The 23,221-nt window shown below is 48.6% G+C and overlaps 1 long non-coding RNA gene across 1 annotated transcript; it reads left to right on the plus strand.

Moving 5' to 3' along the window:
• Positions 1 to 2,884: 2,884 nt before the first annotated feature.
• On the plus strand, positions 2,885 to 22,949 carry LOC122685438. Its single transcript, XR_006338388.1, has 3 exons — positions 2,885 to 2,943; positions 11,265 to 11,412; positions 22,498 to 22,949. It is a non-coding gene; the product is annotated as an uncharacterized LOC122685438 (long non-coding RNA).
• The last annotated feature ends 272 nt before the right edge of the window (positions 22,950 to 23,221 follow it).

Raw genomic sequence — 23,221 nt, forward strand, 5'->3', positions numbered from 1 at the left:
TAATTTTGTTTATATTGTGTATCACATTGATTGATGTGCAGATAATAAATCATCCTTGCAGGCACAGGATAAATTCCATTTGATCACAGTGTATGATTCTATTAATGTATTGTTCCATTTGGTTTGCTAATATCCTTCTGAGGATTTGTACATCCATGTACACCACGGTCAGGGTTCTCTGGTGGTTCATGTGGTAAAGAATCTGCCTGCAATGCGGGAGACCTGGGTTTGACCCCTGGGTCAGGAAGATCCCCTCGAGAATGGAATGGCTACCCAGCCCAGTATTCTTGCCTGGAAAATTCTATGGACAGAGGACCTGCTGGGCTGCAGTCCATGGGTCATAAATAACTGGACGTGACTGAATGACTCACACTTAACTAGGGTTCTTCTTGCCATTCTTAATGCCTCAATTTAAGATTTTATCTCAGCGAAACAGTACAGTCAAAGGCAAAATTGTCACAAGTCAAAGAGTCCGTAGAAATAAATGACAATAAGATACAACAATGAAATCAAGGAGTCCAAATAATTTATTTTTCATAAGAATTTTACATCTTCAGAGGAATGCTCATTTAACTGAATTGAAAACGCAAGCTTTAGTTTAAAATGTAAACCTTTTTGGAAAGAGAAATAAAAATAAAATAAAATGTAACCCTTTTTTGGTATTATGATTCCACGATGAGACTGAAATTTTTATAATTTATGTATAAGATATTAAGGAATACTGTGTAGCTATTAAAATCATATTTTCAAAACCTTTAATGACATTTATAAGCACGAATATATAGTGGAAAAGTAGCTAGGAATGGACGATGATCGCATATAGCTCAGATGACAGTACAGATGTGTTGAATGATAGTTTTTGGTTTGTATTTATTTTTAATTAAAGAATAACTGCTTTACAATTTTGGTCGTTTTTCCTCATACATCAACATGAATCAGCCAGAAGTATATTATCCACTCTTTGGTGAGCCTCCCTCCCACTTCTTTCCATCCCACCCCCTAGGTCATCACACAGCACCATGCTGGGCTCCCTATGTTATATAGCAATTTCCCACTAGTGAGTTAGTTTACATATGGTTGTGGCTGTGTTGCAATGGTACTGTTTCAATTCATCCCACCCTCTCCTTCTCCAGCTGAGTTCACAAGCCCTTCCTCTACATCTGTGTATCTATATCTGCCCTTTAAATGTTCACCAGTACCATTTTTCAAGATCCCATATGTTGCATTCATATACTATATTTGCTTTTCTCTTTCTGCCTTTCTTCACTCTGTATCACAGGTTCTAGGTTCATCCACCTCAATTAAACTTACTCATACTTTTTTTCCTTTTCATGGCTGAGTAAAATTCCATTGTGTATATGTTCTACAACTTCTTTATCCACTATTCTACTGATGGACATTAGGTTGCTTCAATGCCCTGGTTATTTTAAATAATGCTTCAGTGGACATTGGGGTACATGTGTCTTTTTAGAGTTATTGTTTTCTCACGGTATATGCCCAATAGGGGATTGTTGGGTCATATGTGAGCTTTATACCTAGTGTTTTAAGAAACCTACATTCTCTTCTCCATAGTGGCTGTATCCATTTACATGTCTACCAACAGTGCAAGAGGGTTCCCGTTCTTCCATGTCCGGTCCAGTATTTATTATTTGTAGAATTGTTGATGATTGTCATTCTGACTGGTGAGAGGTGATACCTCATGGAGTTTTGATTTGCATTTCCTTAATAATGAGCGATGTGGAGCATGTTCTCATGTATTTGGTGGCCTTCCTCATGTCTTCTTTGGAGGAATGTGTTCAAGTCTCTGCTCGTTTTCAATTGGTTCTCTTTTTCCTGATTAATATCTGGCTCTATGATCTACTTGTGTCCTTTGCAGATAATCCTTTGTCTGTTGCTTCATTTACAATCATTTTCTCCCATGCTGAGGGCTGTGTTTTCATCTTGTTTATAGTTTTCTTTGCTGTTTAAATATTTGAAGTTTCTCTGGATTCCATTTTTAATTTTTGCTCATATTTCAGTCACTCTAGGAGGTGGGTCAATGACGATCTTGCTGTGATAAATGTCAAAGAGTGTTCTGCCTATGTTTTCCTGTAAGAATTTCATAGTTTCTGTCCTTATATTTGGCCTTTAATCCGTTTTGAATTTATTTTTGTGTATAGTGTTAAGAAGTGTTCTAATTTCATTCTTCTACATGTATTTGCCCCATTTTCCAGCCCCAGTTATTGAAGAGGCTCTCTTTTCTGTCCTTTCTCCATTGTACATGCTTGCTCCCCTGTCTAAGAAAAGGTGCCTATAGGAGTGTGGGTTTATCCCTCGCTTTGTATCTTGGTCCATTGCTCTATGTTGCTGTTTTTGTGCCTGTACCTTAGTGTCTTGATGACTCTAGCTTGGTAGGTAGTATAGTCTGAAGTCAGAAAGGTTGATTCCTCCAGTTCCACATTGCTTTCCAAGATTGCTATGGCCTTTCTGGGTCTTATTTTCTCCCCTATAAATTGTAAAGTTATTACTCCTAGTTCTTTAAAAAGATGTCATTGATTGTTTGATAGGGGTGAATTTTGCTTTGGGTAGTATAGTCATTTTCACAACACTGATTTCTTCCAATTCAAGAACATGGCATGTCTTTCTATCTGTGTGTTTCCTTGTTGACATCTTTCATCATACAGCCTATCTGTCTGCATACATGTGTTTTGTCTGTTGAGGCAGGTTTATTCCTAGCTATGTTTTTCTTCTCGTTGCAGTGGGAAATGGCACTGTTTCTTTATTTTCTCTTTCTGATTTTCTTGTTGTGTTATAGGAATGCAAAGGATTTCTGTGTATTAATATTGTATCTTGTGCTTTACTAAATTCACTGATGAGTGCTTAATTTTCTGGTTCTATCTTTAGGGTTTTCTGTGACTAAACAGCTCATCTGCAAGCAATGAGAGGCATACTTCTTCTTTTCAGGTAGGCATTCTTTTTCTTTTTCTTCTCTGATTGCTGTGTCTGTGACTTACAAAACTATATTGGATAATAGCAGTGAGGGTGGGCACCATGGTCTTGATCCTGATCTTAGAGGAAATGCTTAAATTTTGACACCATTCAGAGTAATGTTTGCTGAGAGATTTTCCTATATGACCTCTATTATGTTGAGGTAGGTATCTTCTATGCCCATTTACAGGGCGTTTTAAAATCATAAACTGGTGTTAAATTTTGTCAAAATCTTCTTCTGCATCTATCAAGATTATCATATGGTTTCTATCTTTCAATGTGTTGACATCGTGGATCACACTGACTGACTTGCAGATGGTGAGGAATCTTTGCATCCCTGGGGTGAGCCCCACTTGAACTTGGTGCACCATCCTTTTAGTGTGTTTTTCTTTTTTCTTCTAGCATTTCCCTCAGGATTTTTGTGTTTCTGTTCATCAGTGATGTTAGCCTGTAATTTTCTTTTCTGTGTGGCATTTTGGTTTCATTTCGGTTCATGGTGATGGTTGCCTCACAGAATGAGCTGGGGATATCCCTCCCTCCACATTTCTGGTGGCCATCAAGATAGGGATTGTCACATCTCCGTCATTTGAGAGCTTTCAGCTGTGAAGTCCTGGGCTTTTGTTTGTTGGAGACTTTTGATCACAGTTAGTAGTGCTTGTGATTTTTGTGTTCATAGTTAGAGTTTGTGATTGGTGATTGATTTATTCATATTTTCTATTTCTTCCTGGTTCAGTCTTAGAAGATTGTACTTTTCTAAGAATTTGTCCATTTGTTCCACGTTGCCATTTTATTGGCAGATAGTTGTTTCTAATTGTCTCTTACAATCGATCCTTTCTCTTTTTGTGTTGTCTGTAGTAATGTCTCCTTTTTTCTCTTGAATTGATTTGAGTCTTCCCCCTATTTGTCTTGATGAGTCTGGCTAATGATTTATCAATTTTGTTCATCTTCTCCAAGACTTATCTTACTGTTGATTGATCTTTGCTAGTGTTTCATCATTTCTTTTTCACTTGTTTCTGCTCTGTTCTTTCTAATTTGTTTCCTTCTGCTGACTTTGGCAGTTTTATGACAATTTTTCTTTCTTTTCTAGGTTATTTAGGCGTAAGATTAGGTTTTCTAATTGATGTTGTTTTCATGTCTTGTGGTAGGCTTCTTGTATTGCTATAAAATTACTTCTTAGCATTGCTTTAATTGCATCACATAGGTTTGGGGTTGTCATTTATTCACTGCCATTTGGTTTTAGGTATTTTTAAATTTTCTGCTTGATTTCTTCAGTGACCTGTTTGATTTCTGCATGTGTTTATGTTTTATACAATTTTTTTTCCTTTAAATGGTCCCTAATCACTTAGCATTGTGATTGGAAAAGAAGTTTGCTATGATTTCAGTTTTCGTAAATTTACCGAGGTTTGATTGTGACCTAAAATGTGCTCCATTCCGGAGAGTATTTCATGTGCACTTGAGGAAAACACTGTACTGAGCTGTTTGGGGATGGAATATGCTACAGATATCAATAAGGACCATCTAGAATAATGTGTGATTTAAGGCCTGTTTCTATATTGATTCTCTGTATGGATGATCTGTCCATTGGTATAGGTGGGGTGTTAAAATCCCCACTCCAGTCCACAATACTGGAGTGGGTAGCCTTTCCCTTCTCCAGGGGATCTTCCCACCCGAGGGATCGAACCCAAGTCTCCCACACTGCAGGTGGATTCTTTACGAGCTGAGCCACAAGGGAAGGGTAGTAGCTGACCCTTCTGAAACCGTTGTGTATGTAATCCGGAAAGATCCAATGCACAAACAAATGTCAGATGGTGGGAGCCTGGTTCTCACTGTGGGAGTGGAAGTTATGGATAAGGAAGGGGAGATAAGATATACAGAGAAGCCCTCCACATCCTAGCTTTATGCTTCCTGGGAGGATTGTGTGGGGAGCTGACTACCTGGGGAAATGCACAAACCTTCATGGATGGAATGCCATGCAGAAGTAGTAAGCTCACGCTTCCCCTATGTTAGCTACTACATTTCCATTGTGGCTCAGCTGGTAAAGAATCCGCCTGCAATGCGGGAGACCTGGGTTCAATCCCTGGGTTGGGAAGATGCCCTGGAGTAGGGAAAGGCTACCGACTCCAGTAGCATGAAGTCAGGCAATGGCAGTGAAAGAGTTGAATCCTAACCAGTAGAGCAGTGGTCAGTGAGAAGGCCCTGGCTGAGTGGCTTTGTAGAAATGAATTTCCACAAAGAAGCAGAAAGGATTGAAAGAAGTCAAGTGTTTATTAAGTGGAAAGACCGTCTGTGTGAATAGCCAAAACTGTGCGCTCAGAAAGAGATGTCCCCATTGCGGTGGCTTAAATCACTCACATGCAGTGTTTCTTTCAGGTTTCCTCTGGCCCAGCATCTTGCTCTGTCTGGTTCTGAGTCTGTATTTGGTTTCTCTCAGGTTCCTTGCCATGTGTGTGCATCACTTAGCCAAGGCAGGTTCTAGCAAGGAAGCCTAAGGGGAGTTGATGTCACTGACTGACTGTAGGGTGGCGCCCTCTCGTCCTTTGACCCTTGGGAGCTTTTCTGCACCTGTGTAGTCGAACAGGTCTCCTCGACCCTGACAATGAGGACTCTATGGTCTTTCGTCAGTTCTCTGGACAGGGATCGGGTCCTATTGCCTCCTGCTATTGTCTTCATCTTACTGTGTCTGTCCACATGGGAGGGCCTCCAGGTTCTCAGCCTGGGGCCTATGTCTCTCCTGCCTCATTTCCAGCTAGTGTGGGTGGAAGGATGGGGTGTGAGGTGAGTCCATCTGCATGGCACTCCAGGTATGAAGATCTGTGCATTTCCCCAGGTCGTCGACTCCCCACACCATCCTCGCAGGAAGTCTAGATCCAGGATGTGGAGGGTTTCTCTATATCTCTTTTGTCCCCTTGCTACTCTATAACTGCCACTCCCACAGGCAGGAGCCAGGCTTCCACCATCTGCCATTTTATCTGTGCATTGGACCTTTCCAGATGACATAAACAGTGGTTTCAGAAGTGTCAGCTACTACACTTCCCTTGTGGCTCAGCTGGTCAAGTATGCACCTGCAATGCGGGAGACATGGGTTCAATCCCTGGGTTGGGAAGGGGCCCTGCAGGAGGGAAAGGCTACCCACCCCAGTGTTCTGGCCTAGAGAGCTCCATGGACTATACAGTCACAGGGGCCACAGAGAGTCAGACACGACGGAGTGACTTTCACTTTCACACTCTGGAAAGGACTCCATCAAACAAAGCCTCCTGCTTCTGTATGGTCCATTTTGCCTTTAGTTCAGAGAGTCTGTTCATTGCTAACGTTCACTTAGGTCAGCATCTTTTGCCCCATCCCCTACTGTGAGGTTTTTCCATGCATTTCTAATACAGTTAGATTCTGTCATATTTGGAATTCCATTCTGTGACACTCTTATAGCCTAAATAAGTATATTCGAATAGATGATGATTGACCCCTTGGACTATACAGATCGACATGTTTAGTGAATGCATATGAACAGGAATCCATCTAAAGGATCTCTTGAGAAATCTGTATGCACGTCAGGAAGCAACAGTTCGATGTGGACATGGAGCAACAGACTGGTTCCAAATAGGGAAAGGAGTACTTCAAGGCTCTATCTGGTCACCCTGCTTATTTAACTTACATGCAGAGGACATCATGAGAAAAGCTGGGCTGGAGGAAGCACAAGCTGGAATCTAGATTGCTGGGAGAAATATCAATAACCGCAGGTATGCAGATGACACCACCCTTATGGCAGAAAGTGAAGAAGAACTAAAGAGCCTCTTGATGAAAGTGAAAGAGGAGAGTGGAAAAGCTGGCTCAATGCTCAACATCCAGAACACTCAGATTTTGGCATCTGGTCCCATGACTTCATGGCAGATAATGGGGAAGGAAACAGGGGAAACAGTGGCTGACTTTATTTTTCTGGGCTCCAAAATCACCGCAGATGGTGATTGGAGCCATGAAATGAAAAGACGCTTACTCCTTGGAAGGAAAGTTATGACCCACCTAGAGAGCATCTTAAAAAGCAGAGACATGACTTTGTCAAGAAAGGTCCATCTTGTCAAGGCGATGGTTTTTCCAGTGGTCATGTATGGATGACAAAGTTGGACTAGAAGGAAAGTTGAGCGCCGAAGAATTGATGCTTTTGAGCCTGGGGAGAAGACTCTGGAGAGTCTCTTGGACTGCAAGGAGACCCAACCAGTCCATCCTAAAGGAGACCAGTCCTGGGTGTTCATTGGAAGGACTGATGTTGAAGCTGAAACTCCAATCCTTTGTCCACCTGATGCGAAGAGCTGACTCATTGGAAAAGGCCCTGATGCTGGGAAAGATCGAAGGCAGGAGGAGAGGGGGACGACAGAGCATGAGATGGTTGGATGGCATCATTGACTCGATGGACATGGGTTTGGGTGGAGTCTGGGAGTTGGTGATGGACAGGGAGGCCTGGCGTGCTGTGATTCATGGGGTCGCAGAGTTGGACATGACTGAGCGACTGAACTTCTAAATGCATCCAAAGGAATGAAATACCTTGAAATCAATTTCAACCAGGAGCTGAAAGACTTGCACAGAGTCCTGGATTCTGAGGTGGGAATTCTGGGTTGATATCCCCGCTCACTTGCTAACCTGCTGAGTGACCCTGGGCAAATGAGACAATGATCTGAGGCTCAACCATTTCAACTGCAAGATGGACACAAAACCAGTACCTCCTTGCCAGGGTTGTGAAACTAAAGGGAAATGCTTATTTAGACCAGGGGATTGGAGGGTCTCCAGCAGCCTCTCCTTGTGTCCAACTTCTCTGGACCTGTGCTCTCCTCATCCTGTGGGCAAGGGTCAAGTGTGGAGCTGGGGAGCCAGATAGGGCTGGTCGAGGACCAGGACGAAAATGATAGTCGTCGTGGGTCAGGGAAGGAGGCCACCTCCTTTCCAGATCTCAGAGTGGGGCCTAAACCAGGGAGCGGGGGATGCAAGATCAGAAGCGAAAACTCGGAACCCCCACCGCAGGGCCGGCCTCTTCCTGGCAAGGACCTTCTCTCTGGTCCAGGCTCCAGTGTGATGTGGTGCTGCTCCCTGAGTTCTCCATGTGTCCAGCAGGCCAGGAGCTCTCGGGAGCTTTAGGTCTATTAATCCGCAGGTGCCTAACTGTCAGAATGACACAAGGACTAACAACATTGAAGAGGAACTCTATTTTTAAAAAATGACAGAAGTACAGACAAGGCAGGGGGTGGGAAGCAGAAGGATTGACTGCTTTTCAGGCCTTTAGCAGAAATGTATCAGAAATATCTCCACTCCAGCTCAGGAGAGCCCACATGGTGGAAACAGAATGGACAATCAGGCTGTGAGTCTAATCTGCTGGTTAGATTCAACTCCACTGCTGATCCCAGAGACCAAAGTCCCAATCCACCAACCTTCCTGTGTGCAGCCAGACACCAAAGGAAGAAACACAGAACTTGCCTTTGGAAGTCTCAGCCAGACTTGATGGTGGAGTTGCTCAGCATGGTCAGTGGTCGCTATGGACTCAGCCCCTCCTCCGTGCTCACATCCTCTGTCCTCACAGAAACATGCACGGTTCACTACACAGAACTTTCTGGGGCACTTGTGTATACCAGAACCTGGCAGTGGCCAAATGCGAGGAGAAGACTCAGAAAAGGACACCTGCCTCTTGGGTGCTTCCCAAATGACCAAAGACCTGAAGCCTTTGATACTTTGGATTTGGAGAAGTCTTTCTAAACATGTAAAGGGAGAAAGGAGGCCCACTGGGACTCGTTGATATCCATTGGGAAAGGACGTCAGGTCCCTACCTCACAGAAACCACCAAAGATTAGACACATACCAAGAACCAACACTTCAAAGAAAAACTTGACACATTTTAGAACAATTTTTGATGAGTGAATCCTTTTTTTTTTAATTGAAACATTGTTGATTTGTAATGAATTTTAGATTCAGGCATACAGCAAAGTGATTCTGTGATTCAGTGTCTCAGGTGCTTCCTTGCAGAAAATTCACTCGCCCTGGGCCACGCCCTCGACTCCAAACAACAACGAATAGACCTCCAAGGTCGGAGCAGCATGTGATGGTGCTTGCGGGTGGTTTTTGACTGAATAATTTATTCTAATAGGCTAGCAGAGGATCTCCAAACCCATCCTGAAACAGGAGTCCTTGCTCCCTTGAATGTGAAACAGGGCTTGGGAAGGGCAGAGGTGTGTCATGACCATTTTGTCTGCAGAGGACAAAGTGGTGCGTCGAGAGGATGCGTGGAAGCACGTCCCAGGACTCTGAGCACACGGACACAGTGACTGGACTCCTAGTCCTGCTCTTGGGGCATCGCACTGTGTCCAGCCCTGACACACGGCGAGCAGCTCCCACGTGCCCTAGGGAAGGTGACATGACCCGGACCTGGCCAGTGGGTGTGTTCCGTCCTCCCTGGCCACCGTGATTGGCTCAGGACTAGGGCAGTGAGCAATCAGGACCCAGGGCCAGGCTTGACCCTGGAATCAAGGGGCAGAGGGGCTCTGGTTCTGCCGGAAGGGGTGCGGCTGGCTGTCGTCAGGCTCCAGCAGTGGAAGGGGAGTGAGGTCGGCCTGGGGCGGTTGGTGGCCTTCCAGCTCCCGTCAGGGCAGAGCCGCCAGCCTGAGGATGAGGGCGCTGCTGAGCCCAGGGGTTGAGAGCGCCCGTTCCCGGTGTGGACCCGCAGCTCCTCCTGAGACCTGAGGGGAAACCGTCTGCTCGTGAGTCCTCTTCTGCTTGTCTGTCAGCTTGTTTGAACCTCGCTGGGTTTTCTATTCAGCTGGCTAAGTGGAGACATGGAAATGCAACTGTGTGGGTTTTGGCTGGCTTCAGGAAGAAATGCCAGATGCCGCTGGGAGACTCCAGTTGAATCTGGATGAGGTGATATCTCTTCGGGTCAGATATTAATTCTAGGATAACCCGAAGTAGTCTTCACAGGATTGAGATAGAAACCTGCTAAGGGAGCAGTCCATGTCCTCATTCTAGAGCATGAGACTGCTGCTCAGAGAAGGGGGTGACGTGGCTCCAGCAAGGAGGCGTGCACCCAGACAGAAGCCCCGGATCCTGCCGTTTGAACGCAGGGAAGCCACTGGTGTGGGCTGTCCGTGTGTCAGGGGCTAAGGCATCAGCCCATACTGGACACTGTTGGGGCCTGACTTGGTAACTGCCATGTGGTAGCTTTGAGATTTCCAAAAGCAGTTTGCGCTGAAGGGAGGAAGGGCACCTGGCTTCATCCACCCCACCACACCCTCCAGATTCCCACTGACACTGACACCTTTCTCTCGATTTCTGAGGAAGTGACAGAGTCACTCTCTCGTGACCACCTTTGCTGACTCCTGTTCACGGGCTGCCATGTGGAGCTGCTAGAGGAGAAGCCAACGGCCTTTGCTCCCGAGTGCCTCTCTTTCTGTGGACCTTGGGGGCCCTAGTCCCCACTTGCACACCACAGGCCTTTTCCACATGTTGTGGGGCCCCTCACTCAGTTTGTATCCCTCACTGTCCTTGCCATAGCTCCCTTGAAACTCAGCTTGTGAGCTCCTTTGTCTGCAGCGTGGCCCGCCTGGCTGCCACCGGCCGGACAGAGCTGACAATGAAACAACAGCTCAGATCTGACAGCTCAGAAGCTCTGTACAAAGGGGCCTGACTCTTCACAGTGGAGAGGGTGTCGTAGCCTCCAGGGTTCTGGAACCTGTGCTTGCGCCAAAGTGACTCCACAGGCGTTTGAATGCCTGGGGAGAGTCCTGGCTATAGTGGGAATGGCTCGAGTCTCCTGAGGTTCTGAAGGCCCACTGTGTGCAGGTTCACGGTGCAGAGAGAGGAGAAAGTGGAGGCCTGCCCTGGAGGTGGTGAGAGCCCATGGATGAGTCAGACAGGCAGGCGGGGCAGGATGGCACCTGAGCCGCCTTCACGAGGGGGTGGTGTGGGGCCAGAGGACGAGAAGCAGGTCTGCTCCCTCGGCTGGTGCCCAGGGCAGGTTGTCACCAGACAGAACAGTTACCATGGTGATGACCATCACTGCTGTCTGCAAAGGGTTTCCAGTGGTGCGTCTCCATTGGAGCGGTCAGGCCATCTCTAAGCTAGACTGGCCATGTGCATTGCCTCTCCTTCGTTCTTCCCATGTGTTCTCTTCTTTCCAGAACATGAATTTTCTAGAGGGTTTTTGGGTCACCAGGATGTTAGGTCATTCTCTAGCCTTGTCTCCTGAGGAATGGCTTCCTAGTTGTTGGGGTAGTTTGTTTATCCAGCTCTCTTTCTTGGCTGATTATGTGACTTTGTTTGTGCCACAGGAAAAGTTCAGCATTCGCGTTCTGGCTGAGATGTCATTCTTAACAACAGCAATGACTGCCTGGGGAATATGACGGCATTTGCCTAAAGGACTTCATCTGGCCCATGATATCTTGAAAGTACCTACACCATCCTTTCAGATACTCAAAGGTACTTCAAATAAAATCAAAACAAGAATTCTCAAACGTAGCCTTGAAAATGTGGGGAGTCAGAACAAAAGGACCTCATTGTTTCACTGATAGTCATTGATGGGGACACCCAGAATATACGGAGAAATGAAGAGAAAAGGTTTCAAGTTTGTTCGTGGTCAGGGAGACGGAAGAACAGGGAGTGCTTGCCGTGAATACAGGGTTTGCAGGGAGGTGAGGCGGAAATATTCAAAGGGTCTGAAACTACAAGGTGGCCATGGTTACACAGCGCTTTGTCGGTCCTCAGTGTCCCCAGATTGCAGCCGTTTTCAATAATTGTTATTATTAGACAACGATAATTGTTAACAACAATAACAATTATTAAACAACAATAATTGTTACTATGACATTGTTATTATTAAATAAATGAATAATTTTATTCTTTCAAACTGAACCAAGAAAAGTACAGAACACCATAGAACAAGTAAAAGAGCACAAAATAGGTAGAGAAAAACCAAATAAACAGACCCTCAAGGGAAGGGAAGTCAGTCTCCCCTGGGTGGGGAGCGAGTTGATGGCATCCATGGGGGGCAGACAGGGATAGCGGCTGCAGAGCCCACGGCTCCCCTGGACCTGGTGTTTCCAGAACGGGCTCTGGGTCTCTGTCCAAAAGAGGGGCCCGTTGTCCCTGCAGCAGTTGGTCAGTCATCGTGGGCGTCTGGGTGTTGAGCAGGAGCCAGGGCAGGCTGTCCCTGCAGAGGTGGTAACTCATGCCCTGACTCGGGTTCTCCTGCCAAAGCCCGAGCGGGTGCAGGTGCAGGTGGAGGTGGACGTTTGGGCCGAGGGGGAGGGACATCGGTGCCTGGGGCTGGGCATCCTGCCGGCACAGAGTTCCGATCTGCCCAGTGTGGTGGCCAGGAACCAGCTGGTCCAGTGTCTTTGAGGCAGGATGGATCAGGTCTCGATGTCCCCTCAGTGGATCCCTGGGTCCTGCACGTGCAGCAAGCACCTCTGTAGGGACAGGTGTTGGAAATGGAGCCTGGTTGAGTTGGAAGGTCAGAGCTAGAGCTGGGAGAGAAGAAGAGATTACCCAGAGGTCTCCCTTGTCACGGGCCTAACTGGGCTCTAAAGCTTCCCAGGACTTCCAGTAGAATACCCAGCATAGGATGCCTTCTCTGACTGCAGTCTGCAAGATGGTGTGAGGCCAGCCGTTGCTCCAGGCCCAGCCCCAGCTCTGGAGGACTCCTCCCTGGGAAGCTCAGCGCCCCTCCCCACACACTCAGATTCCCAGCCCCGGGCTCCTCACCTCTGTGCTCTGCCGCGCTGGGCTCCAGGTCCTCGTGCTGCCTCAGAGGGAGGGGTGCTCGGGGCTCTGGGTCGGAGCCAGGTGTGCTGAGCCGCGAAGCAGCCCGAGACTGGGCCCCGCGGTGTGTCCTGGGTGGTTTCTGGGGAGGCCTTCCCCTCTTGCTCTTCACTCCCCCTTGGGCTGACCCCTCCATGGGCACGCTCACCTGGACCCTGCACTGGGCCTCACGGGCAGGGGGATGGGGCTCCGACCCCTCCCTCGAGGAGGTGGACGGCGTGTCCCCCTCGTCGGCCACATCCGGTGGGAAGCTCTGCAATGACAGTAAGCGTCAGCCAGGCCTGCTTGGTGTTTTCCGAGCTGGGCCTGGCCAGTATGGCTGCTGCTTCTGCCCACTTGAATTTCTGGTCCCAGCGGAGATGTGTGTCTGCTCAGATACCCACCCGGGAGGAAGGAGACACCTCTTAGGGCGTCAGGTCAACCTGGGCAGTCAGCGCTGCCTGGGCTCTCCCCCTCCCGCCCAGCCTGCTCTCCCCTGGGGTGGGGACGCCACCGGTGCACAGGCTTCTGACCGCACATCCTTCTGGGCTTGCTTGAGGCAGACACACCCCGAGAACCCCCCGTCCCCATTCCCAGGGAAAGGACTCGGGGTTGCCCGGGTGGGATGGGAGAGGTGGCCGGGCCCGGCCTGGGGCTCCCGGGTTACCTTCCTGTTCCTTCGGGCAAAGGGCCAGAGGCCTCCTCGGGGGGCCCTGAGCCAGCGTCGCCAGCGATCCCACACACTCTGCCTGTGAGCCCTCCCGAGGCCCCGGCCTCTGGGCAGGGGCAAACAGCAGAACATCTTGGCAGCAAGTGATCTGGCTGGGGTCTCCTCTCGCAGTGGTGCCTGGGTCCCTGGGTTCTGGGTTCTGTTGAGTTCTGTTGCCAGGAAGTGACATCATTTCTTGGGTTCGTTGCTGAGGTCCCTCACACAGAGCTCCCCAAGGGAACCTGGGTGTTTCTGAGTGTGCAACCACACCCTTAGGCCCCGTGCGGGCACAGTGACACGCACACTGCCCAGCCCTCAGCCTTGGGGGAGGCCTGGGTTCCGCCAGGGCCTGAGCTCTGAGGACACAGCTGCTTTCAGACCAGGCTCCTCCTTCTCCTAGGTCACGTGGCCCTAGACAAGCATGTGCCCCTCAGGGTTTCCCCAGTCTTTCCATCTGCCGAGCGGGGGTCATTCTCCCATCTCCTGCCCAGATCTGTTGGCCTCCGAGACCCCCATGCCTTTCCACCTGGGGCTGGTATCACATGGAGTTTGTGCACTGAGACTTCCCAAAGGAAGGATTCAATACAGGGCTGACCTAGCACGGAATGGGGCAGAAACAGGCTCTGGGACCTAGGAAAAGACACTCCCCTTGCTGCCTTTTCAAGACCCCACCCCCCAATTGCGGGGCTGAAAGGAAGACTGGAAGGTCGCCTTCTCTTATATGAAAGAGGAGCCAACTTTCTGGTCCTCTTTTTCCATCGAGATTCTGGTTCAAGTCTCCCAGCTTGGCTTCTGTGGGTGGCTGAGCATAGAATGGCTCCCTGCATTCAGGCAACTGCTCTGAAAATGCAACCATGGATGCAATTATGTACAGCAGTTCTGTTCAAAATGGCTATACATGTTAAGAAGTCGTGATATCCTTCAGTAGATGAATGTGTAGGTCAATTGGATTCCATCCAAGTCACTTGGGGCAGAACATGTCACCCTAAGATGTGTCTCCGACATCGGGTGAGTTTGCTGTGTTTAATTCAATAAAATAAAAAAAGAGAAAACCTGAGTAGAAGTTGCCCTTCTTGATTTTAAGATTTACTAATTGATTGTTGGCCGTGCTAGGGCTTCATTGCTTTGAGAGGGCTTCCTCTAGTTCTGGTGAGTGGGGCTCCTTTTGTTGCAGAGCACGGGTCCAGGTGTCCAGGCTTCAGTCGTTGTGCTGCATGTGTTTAGCAGTTGTGACTCCCAGGCTGTAGAGGGCTGGCTCAGTGCGTGTGGTGGATGAGTTTAGCTCCTCTGAGGCATGTGAGATACGCCTGGACAGAGAACCAAACCCATATCCCATGCATTAGCAGGCAGCTCCTTAACCGGTAGAAGACCAGGGGAGCACGAGGTTGCCCTTTTGTGAGTTCCGTTTATGTTTAGTAGGGAAGTCTCTGTTTGTAAGGGTATGTCCCTCTTTGCACCTGAAATAGGATAGTTCCATCTGAAGGAACTCTTCTCAGTGAAGAGGTCCCGGCATAAGTCTGCAGAGAATCATATGCTTGTTTACTGTGCTTTCCATGATAACCTGCCATAACTGGCCTCCCCGCTTCCCCCAAGGTCTTTGCTATGTTTTGAGCTGTAGACAGTATTTACGCTGATGGCTTTGGTCACTGCAGGAAGTGACTCAGTTTCCTTGGCCTCTTCCCCACATGCAAGATATACATGTTATTCAACTTCTGTTTCTCTCCTGATATTTTGGCTTTCATGATGGAGAAGGAAGGCTCAACCAAGAACCAAAAGGGCAGAGGGAAATTGTGTTTCCTCCTATACGCATGCAAAGGAAGAATACTCAACAGTGGACAGGAGTGAAAAGTCAGCCCTTGAAAGACAGGGATAAATGTTCGATGCATGTGGCTAAGTGAAAGAATGCAGTCTGAAGAGGCTGAGTACAGTATGACCCCATTGATGACATTCTTGGAACGGCAAATCTCCACAGATGTGAAAAGAGATCCTGGGGTGGGGAATTTGAACTGATCCTTCAGATGGATTCCTGTTACTATGCGTTTGCTAAACAGATCGATTCATATAGTCCAAGGGGTCAATCATGATCTATTCAAATTTCCTTTTTCAGGCTATCGGAGTGCACAGAATGGAATGCCAAATACCACAGAATCAAACTGTATTAGAAATGCATGGAAAAACTTCACCATAGGGGATGAGGTAACGGTGCTGACCTAAATGAACTTTAGAAATGAAGAGACTCTCTAGACTAAAGGCAAAATGGACCATACCTAAGCAGTAGGCTTTGTTTTCTGGAGTTCTGTCCAGAGTGTGAAAGTGAAAGTCACTCAGTTGTGTCTGTCTCTTTGTGACCCTATGGATAGTCCAAGGAGTTCTCCAGGCAAGAGTACTGGAGTGGGTAGCCTTTCCCTTCTCCAGGGGATCTTCCCACCCCAGGGATCGAACCCAGGTCTCCCGCACTGCAGGCGGATTCTTTACGAGCTGAGCCACAAGGGAAGTGTAGTAGCTGACCCTTCTGAAACCACTGTGTATGTAATCTGGAAAGATCCAATGCACAAACAAATGGCAGATGGTGGGAGCCTGGTTCTCACTGTGGGAGTGGAAGTTATGGATAAGGAAGGGGAGATAAGATATACAGAGAAGCCCTCCACATCCTAGCTTTATGCTTCCTGGGAGGATGGTGTGGGGAGTTGACTACCTGGGGAAATGCACAGACCTTCATGGCTGGAATGCCATGCAGAAGTAGTAAGCTCACGCTTCCCCTGTGTTAGCTACTACATTTCCCTTGTGGCTCAGCTGGTAAAGAATCCACCTGCAATGCGGGAGACCTGGGTGCCATCCCTGGGTTGGGAAGATGCCCTGGAGTAGGGAAAGGCTACCGACTCCAGTAGCATGAAGTCAGGCAATGGCAGTGAAAGAGTTGAATCCTAACCAGTAGACCAGTGGTCAGTGAGAAGGCCCTGGCTGAGTGGCTTTGTAGAAATGAATTTCCACAAAGAAGCAGAAAGGATTGAAACAAGTCAAGTGTTTATTAAGTGGAAAGACCGTCTGTGTGAATAGACAAAACCGTGCGCTCAGAAAGAGATGTCCCCATTGCGGTGGCTTAAATCACTCACATGCAGTGTTTCTTTCAGGTTTCCTCTGGCCCAGCATCTTGCTCTGTCTGGTTCTGAGTCTGTATTTGGTTTCTCTCAGGTTCCTTGCCATGTGTGTGCATCACTTAGCCAAGGCAGGTTCTAGCAAGGAAGCCTAAGGGGAGTTGATGTCACTGACTGACTGTAGGGTGGCGCCCTCTCGTCCTTTGACCCTTGGGAGCTTTTCTGCACCTGTGTAGTCGAACAGGTCTCCTCGACCCTGACAATGAGGACTCTATGGTCTTTCGTCAGTTCTCTGGACAGGGATCGGGTCCTATTGCCTCCTGCTATTGTCTTCATCTTACTGTGTCTGTCCACATGGGAGGGCCTCCAGGTTCTCAGCCTGGGGCCTATGTCTCTTCTGCCTCATTTCCAGCTAGTGTGGGTGGAAGGATGGGGTGTGAGGTGAGTCCATCTGCATGGCACTCCAGGTATGAAGATCTGTGCATTTCCCCAGGTCGTCGACTCCCCACACCATCCTCGCAGGAAGTCTAGATCCAGTATGTGGAGGGTTTCTCTATATCTCTTTTGTCCCCTTGCTACTCTATAACTGCCACTCCCACAGGCAGGAGCCAGGCTTCCACCATCTGCCATTTATCTGTGCATTGGACCTTTCCAGATGACATAAACAGTGGTTTCAGAAGTGTCAGCTACTACACTTCCCTTGTGGCTCAGCTGGTCAAGTATGCACCTGCAATGTGGGAGACATGGGTTCAATCCCTGGGTTGGGAAGAGGCCCTGCAGGAGGGAAAGGCTACCCACCCCAGTGTTCTGGCCTAGAGAGCTCCATGGACTATACAGTCACAGGGGCCACAGAGAGTCAGACACGACGGAGTGACTTTCACTTTCACACTCTGGAAAGGACTCCATCAAACAAAGCCTCCTGCTTCTGTATGGTCCATTTTGCCTTTAGTTCAGAGAGTCTGTTCATTGCTAACGTTCACTTAGGTCAGCATCTTTTGCCCCATCCCCTACTGTGAGGTTTTTCCATGCATTTCTAATACAGTTAGATTCTGTCATATTTGGAATTCCATTCTGTGACACTCTTATAGCCTAAATAAGTATATTCGAATAGATGATGATTGACCCCTTGGACTATACAGATCGACATGTTTAGTGAATGCACATGAACAGGAATCCATCTAAAGGATCTCTTGAGAAATCTGTATGCACGTCAGGAAGCAACAGTTCGATGTGGACGTGGAGCAACAGACTGGTTCCAAATAGGGAAAGGAGTACTTCAAGGCTCTATCTGGTCACCCTGCTTATTTAACTTACATGCAGAGGACATCATGAGAAAAGCTGGGCTGGAGGAAGCACAAGCTGGAATCTAGATTGCTGGGAGAAATATCAATAACCGCAGGTATGCAGATGACACCACCCTTATGGCAGAAAGTGAAGAAGAACTAAAGAGCCTCTTGATGAAAGTGAAAGAGGAGAGTGGAAAAGCTGGCTCAATGCTCAACATCCAGAACACTCAGATTTTGGCATCTGGTCCCATGACTTCATGGCAGATAATGGGGAAGGAAACAGGGGAAACAGTGGCTGACTTTATTTTTCTGGGCTCCAAAATCACCGCAGATGGTGATTGGAGCCATGAAATGAAAAGACGCTTACTCCTTGGAAGGAAAGTTATGACCCACCTAGAGAGCATCTTAAAAAGCAGAGACATGACTTTGTCAAGAAAGGTCCATCTTGTCAAGGCGATGGTTTTTCCAGTGGTCATGTATGGATGACAAAGTTGGACTAGAAGGAAAGTTGAGCGCCGAAGAATTGATGCTTTTGAGCCTGGGGAGAAGACTCTGGAGAGTCTCTTGGACTGCAAGGAGACCCAACCAGTCCATCCTAAAGGAGACCAGTCCTGGGTGTTCATTGGAAGGACTGATGTTGAAGCTGAAACTCCAATCCTTTGTCCACCTGATGCGAAGAGCTGACTCATTGGAAAAGGCCCTGATGCTGGGAAAGATCGAAGGCAGGAGGAGAGGGGGACGACAGAGCATGAGATGGTTGGATGGCATCATTGACTCGATGGACATGGGTTTGGGTGGAGTCTGGGAGTTGGTGATGGACAGGGAGGCCTGGCGTGCTGTGATTCATGGGGTCGCAGAGTTGGACATGACTGAGCGACTGAACTTCTAAATGCATCCAAAGGAATGAAATACCTTGAAATCAATTTCAACCAGGAGCTGAAAGACTTGCACAGAGTCCTGGATTCTGAGGTGGGAATTCTGGGTTGATATCCCCGCTCACTTGCTAACCTGCTGAGTGACCCTGGGCAAATGAGACAATGATCTGAGGCTCAACCATTTCAACTGCAAGATGGACACAAAACCAGTACCTCCTTGCCAGGGTTGTGAAACTAAAGGGAAATGCTTATTTAGACCAGGGGATTGGAGGGTCTCCAGCAGCCTCTCCTTGTGTCCAACTTCTCTGGACCTGTGCTCTCCTCATCCTGTGGGCAAGGGTCAAGTGTGGAGCTGGGGAGCCAGATGGGGCTGGTCGAGGACCAGGACGAAAATGATAGTCGTCGTGGGTCAGGGAAGGAGGCCACCTCCTTTCCAGATCTCAGAGTGGGGCCTAAACCAGGGAGCGGGGGATGCAAGATCAGAAGCGAAAACTCGGAACCCCCACCGCAGGGCCGGCCTCTTCCTGGCAAGGACCTTCTCTCTGGTCCAGGCTCCAGTGTGATGTGGTGCTGCTCCCTGAGTTCTCCATGTGTCCACCAGGCCAAGAGCTCTCGGGAGCTTTAGGTCTATTAAGCCTCAGGTGCCTAACTGTCAGAATGACACAAGGACTAACAACATTGAAGAGGAACTCTATTTTTAAAAAATGACAGAAGTACAGACAAGGCAGGGGGTGGGAAGCAGAAGGATTGACTGCTTTTCAGGCCTTTAGCAGAAATGTATCAGAAATATCTCCACTCCAGCTCAGGAGAGCCCACATGGTGGAAACAGAATGGACAATCAGGCTGTGAGTCTAATCTGCTGGTTAGATTCAACTCCACTGCTGATCCCAGAGACCAAAGTCCCAATCCACCAACCTTCCTGTGTGCAGCCAGACACCAAAGGAAGAAACACAGAACTTGCCTTTGGAAGTCTCAGCCAGACTTGATGGTGGAGTTGCTCAGCATGGTCAGTGGTCGCTATAGACTCAGCCCCTCCTCCGTGCTCACATCCTCTGTCCTCACAGAAACATGCACGGTTCACTACACAGAACTTTCTGGGGCACTTGTGTATACCAGAACCTGGCAGTGGCCAAATGCGAGGAGAAGACTCGGAAAAGGACACCTGCCTCTTGGGTGCTTCCCAAATGACCAAAGACCTGAAGCCTTTGATACTTTGGATTTGGAGAAGTCTTTCTAAACATGTAAAGGGAGAAAGGAGGCCCACTGGGACTCGTTGATATCCATTGGGAAAGGACGTCAGGTCCCTACCTCACAGAAACCACCAAAGATTAGACACATACCAAGAACCAACACTTCAAAGAAAAACTTGACACATTTTAGAACAATTTTTGATGAGTGAATCCTTTTTTTTTAATTGAAACATTGTTGATTTGTAATGAATTTTAGATTCAGGCATACAGCAAAGTGATTCTGTGATTCAGTGTCTCAGGTGCTTCCTTGCAGAAATTTCACTCGCCCTGGGCCACGCCCTCGACTCCAAACAACAACGAATAGACCTCCAAGGTCGGAGCAGCATGTGATGGTGCTTGCGGGTGGTTTTTGACTGAATAATTTATTCTAATAGGCTAGCAGAGGATCTCCAAACCCATCCTGAAACAGGAGTCCTTGCTCCCTTGAATGTGAAACAGGGCTTGGGAAGGGCAGAGGTGTGTCATGACCATTTTGTCTGCAGAGGACAAAGTGGTGCGTCGAGAGGATGCGTGGAAGCACGTCCCAGGACTCTGAGCACACGGACACAGTGACTGGACTCCTAGTCCTGCTCTTGGGGCATCGCACTGTGTCCAGCCCTGACACACGGCGAGCAGCTCCCACGTGCCCTAGGGAAGGTGACATGACCCGGACCTGGCCAGTGGGTGTGTTCCGTCCTCCCTGGCCACCGTGATTGGCTCAGGACTAGGGCAGTGAGCAATCAGGACCCAGGGCCAGGCTTGACCCTGGAATCAAGGGGCAGAGGGGCTCTGGTTCTGCCGGAAGGGGTGCGGCTGGCTGTCGTCAGGCTCCAGCAGTGGAAGGGGAGTGAGGTCGGCCTGGGGCGGTTGGTGGCCTTCCAGCTCCCGTCAGGGCAGAGCCGCCAGCCTGAGGATGAGGGCGCTGCTGAGCCCAGGGGTTGAGAGCGCCCGTTCCCGGTGTGGACCCGCAGCTCCTCCTGAGACCTGAGGGGAAACCGTCTGCTCGTGAGTCCTCTTCTGCTTGTCTGTCAGCTTGTTTGAACCTTGCTGGGTTTTCTATTCAGCTGGCTAAGTGGAGACATGGAAATGCAACTGTGTGGGTTTTGGCTGGCTTCAGGAAGAAATGCCAGATGCCGCTGGGAGACTCCAGTTGAATCTGGATGAGGTGATATCTCTTCGGGTCAGATATTAATTCTAGGATAACCCGAAGTAGTCTTCACAGGATTGAGATAGAAACCTGCTAAGGGAGCAGTCCATGTCCTCATTCTAGAGCATGAGACTGCTGCTCAGAGAAGGGGGTGACGTGGCTCCAGCAAGGAGGCGTGCACCCAGACAGAAGCCCCGGATCCTGCCGTTTGAACGCAGGGAAGCCACTGGTGTGGGTTGTCCGTGTGTCAGGGGCTAAGGCATCAGCCCATACTGGACACTGTTGGGGCCTGACTTGGTAACTGCCATGTGGTAGCTTTGAGATTTCCAAAAGCAGTTTGCGCTGAAGGGAGGAAGGGCACCTGGCTTCATCCACCCCACCACACCCTCCAGATTCCCACTGACACTGACACCTTTCTCTCGATTTCTGAGGAAGTGACAGAGTCACTCTCTCGTGACCACCTTTGCTGACTCCTGTTCACGGGCTGCCATGTGGAGCTGCTAGAGGAGAAGCCAACGGCCTTTGCTCCCGAGTGCCTCTCTTTCTGTGGACCTTGGGGGCCCTAGTCCCCACTTGCACACCACAGGCCTTTTCCACATGTTGTGGGGCCCCTCACTCAGTTTGTATCCCTCACTGTCCTTGCCATAGCTCCCTTGAAACTCAGCTTGTGAGCTCCTTTGTCTGCAGCGTGGCCCGCCTGGCTGCCACTGGCCGGACAGAGCTGACAATGAAACAACAGCTCAGATCTGACAGCTCAGAAGCTCTGTACAAAGGGGCCTGACTCTTCACAGTGGAGAGGGTGTCGTAGCCTCCAGGGTTCTGGAACCTGTGCTTGCACCAAAGTGACTCCACAGGCGTTTGAATGCCTGGGGAGAGTCCTGGCTATAGTGGGAATGGCTCGAGTCTCCTGAGGTTCTGAAGGCCCACTGTGTGCAGGTTCACGGTGCAGAGAGAGGAGAAAGTGGAGGCCTGCCCTGGAGGTGGTGAGAGCCCATGGATGAGTCAGACAGGCAGGCGGGGCAGGATGGCACCTGAGCCGCCTTCACGAGGGGGTGGTGTGGGGCCAGAGGACGAGAAGCAGGTCTGCTCCCTCGGCTGGTGCCCAGGGCAGGTTGTCACCAGACAGAACAGTTACCATGGTGATGACCATCACTGCTGTCTGCAAAGGGTTTCCAGTGGTGCGTCTCCATTGGAGCGGTCAGGCCATCTCTAAGCTAGACTGGCCATGTGCATTGCCTCTCCTTCGTTCTTCCCATGTGTTCTCTTCTTTCCAGAACATGAATTTTCTAGAGGGTTTTTGGGTCACCAGGATGTTAGGTCATTCTCTAGCCTTGTCTCCTGAGGAATGGCTTCCTAGTTGTTGGGGTTGTTTGTTTATCCAGCTCTCTTTCTTGGCTGATTATGTGACTTTGTTTGTGCCACAGGAAAAGTTCAGCATTCGCGTTCTGGCTGAGATGTCATTCTTAACAACAGCAATGACTGCCTGGGGAATATGACGGCATTTGCCTAAAGGACTTCATCTGGCCCATGATATCTTGAAAGTACCTACACCATCCTTTCAGATACTCAAAGGTACTTCAAATAAAATCAAAACAAGAATTCTCAAACGTAGCCTTGAAAATGTGGGGAGTCAGAACAAAAGGACCTCATTGTTTCACTGATAGTCATTGATGGGGACACCCAGAATATACGGAGAAATGAAGAGAAAAGGTTTCAAGTTTGTTCGTGGTCAGGGAGACGGAAGAACAGGGAGTGCTTGCCGTGAATACAGGGTTTGCTGGGAGGTGAGGCGGAAATCTTCAAAGGGTCTGAAACTACAAGGTGGCCATGGTTACACAGCGCTTTGTCGGTCCTCAGTGTCCCCAGATTGCAGCCGTTTTCAATAATTGTTATTATTAGACAATGATAATTGTTAACAACAATAACAATTATTAAACAACAATAATTGTTACTATGACATTGTTATTATTAAATAAATGAATAATTTTATTCTTTCAAACTGAACCAAGAAAAGTACAGAACACCATAGAACAAGTAAAAGAGCACAAAATAGGTAGAGAAAAACCAAATAAACAGACCCTCAAGGGAAGGGAAGTCAGTCTCCCCTGGGTGGGGAGCGAGTTGATGGCATCCATGGGGGGCAGACAG

The sequence above is a fragment of the Cervus elaphus genome, chromosome 28 (assembly GCF_910594005.1).
Source record: "Cervus elaphus chromosome 28, mCerEla1.1, whole genome shotgun sequence".
Classification (NCBI taxonomy): Eukaryota; Metazoa; Chordata; class Mammalia; order Artiodactyla; family Cervidae; genus Cervus; species Cervus elaphus.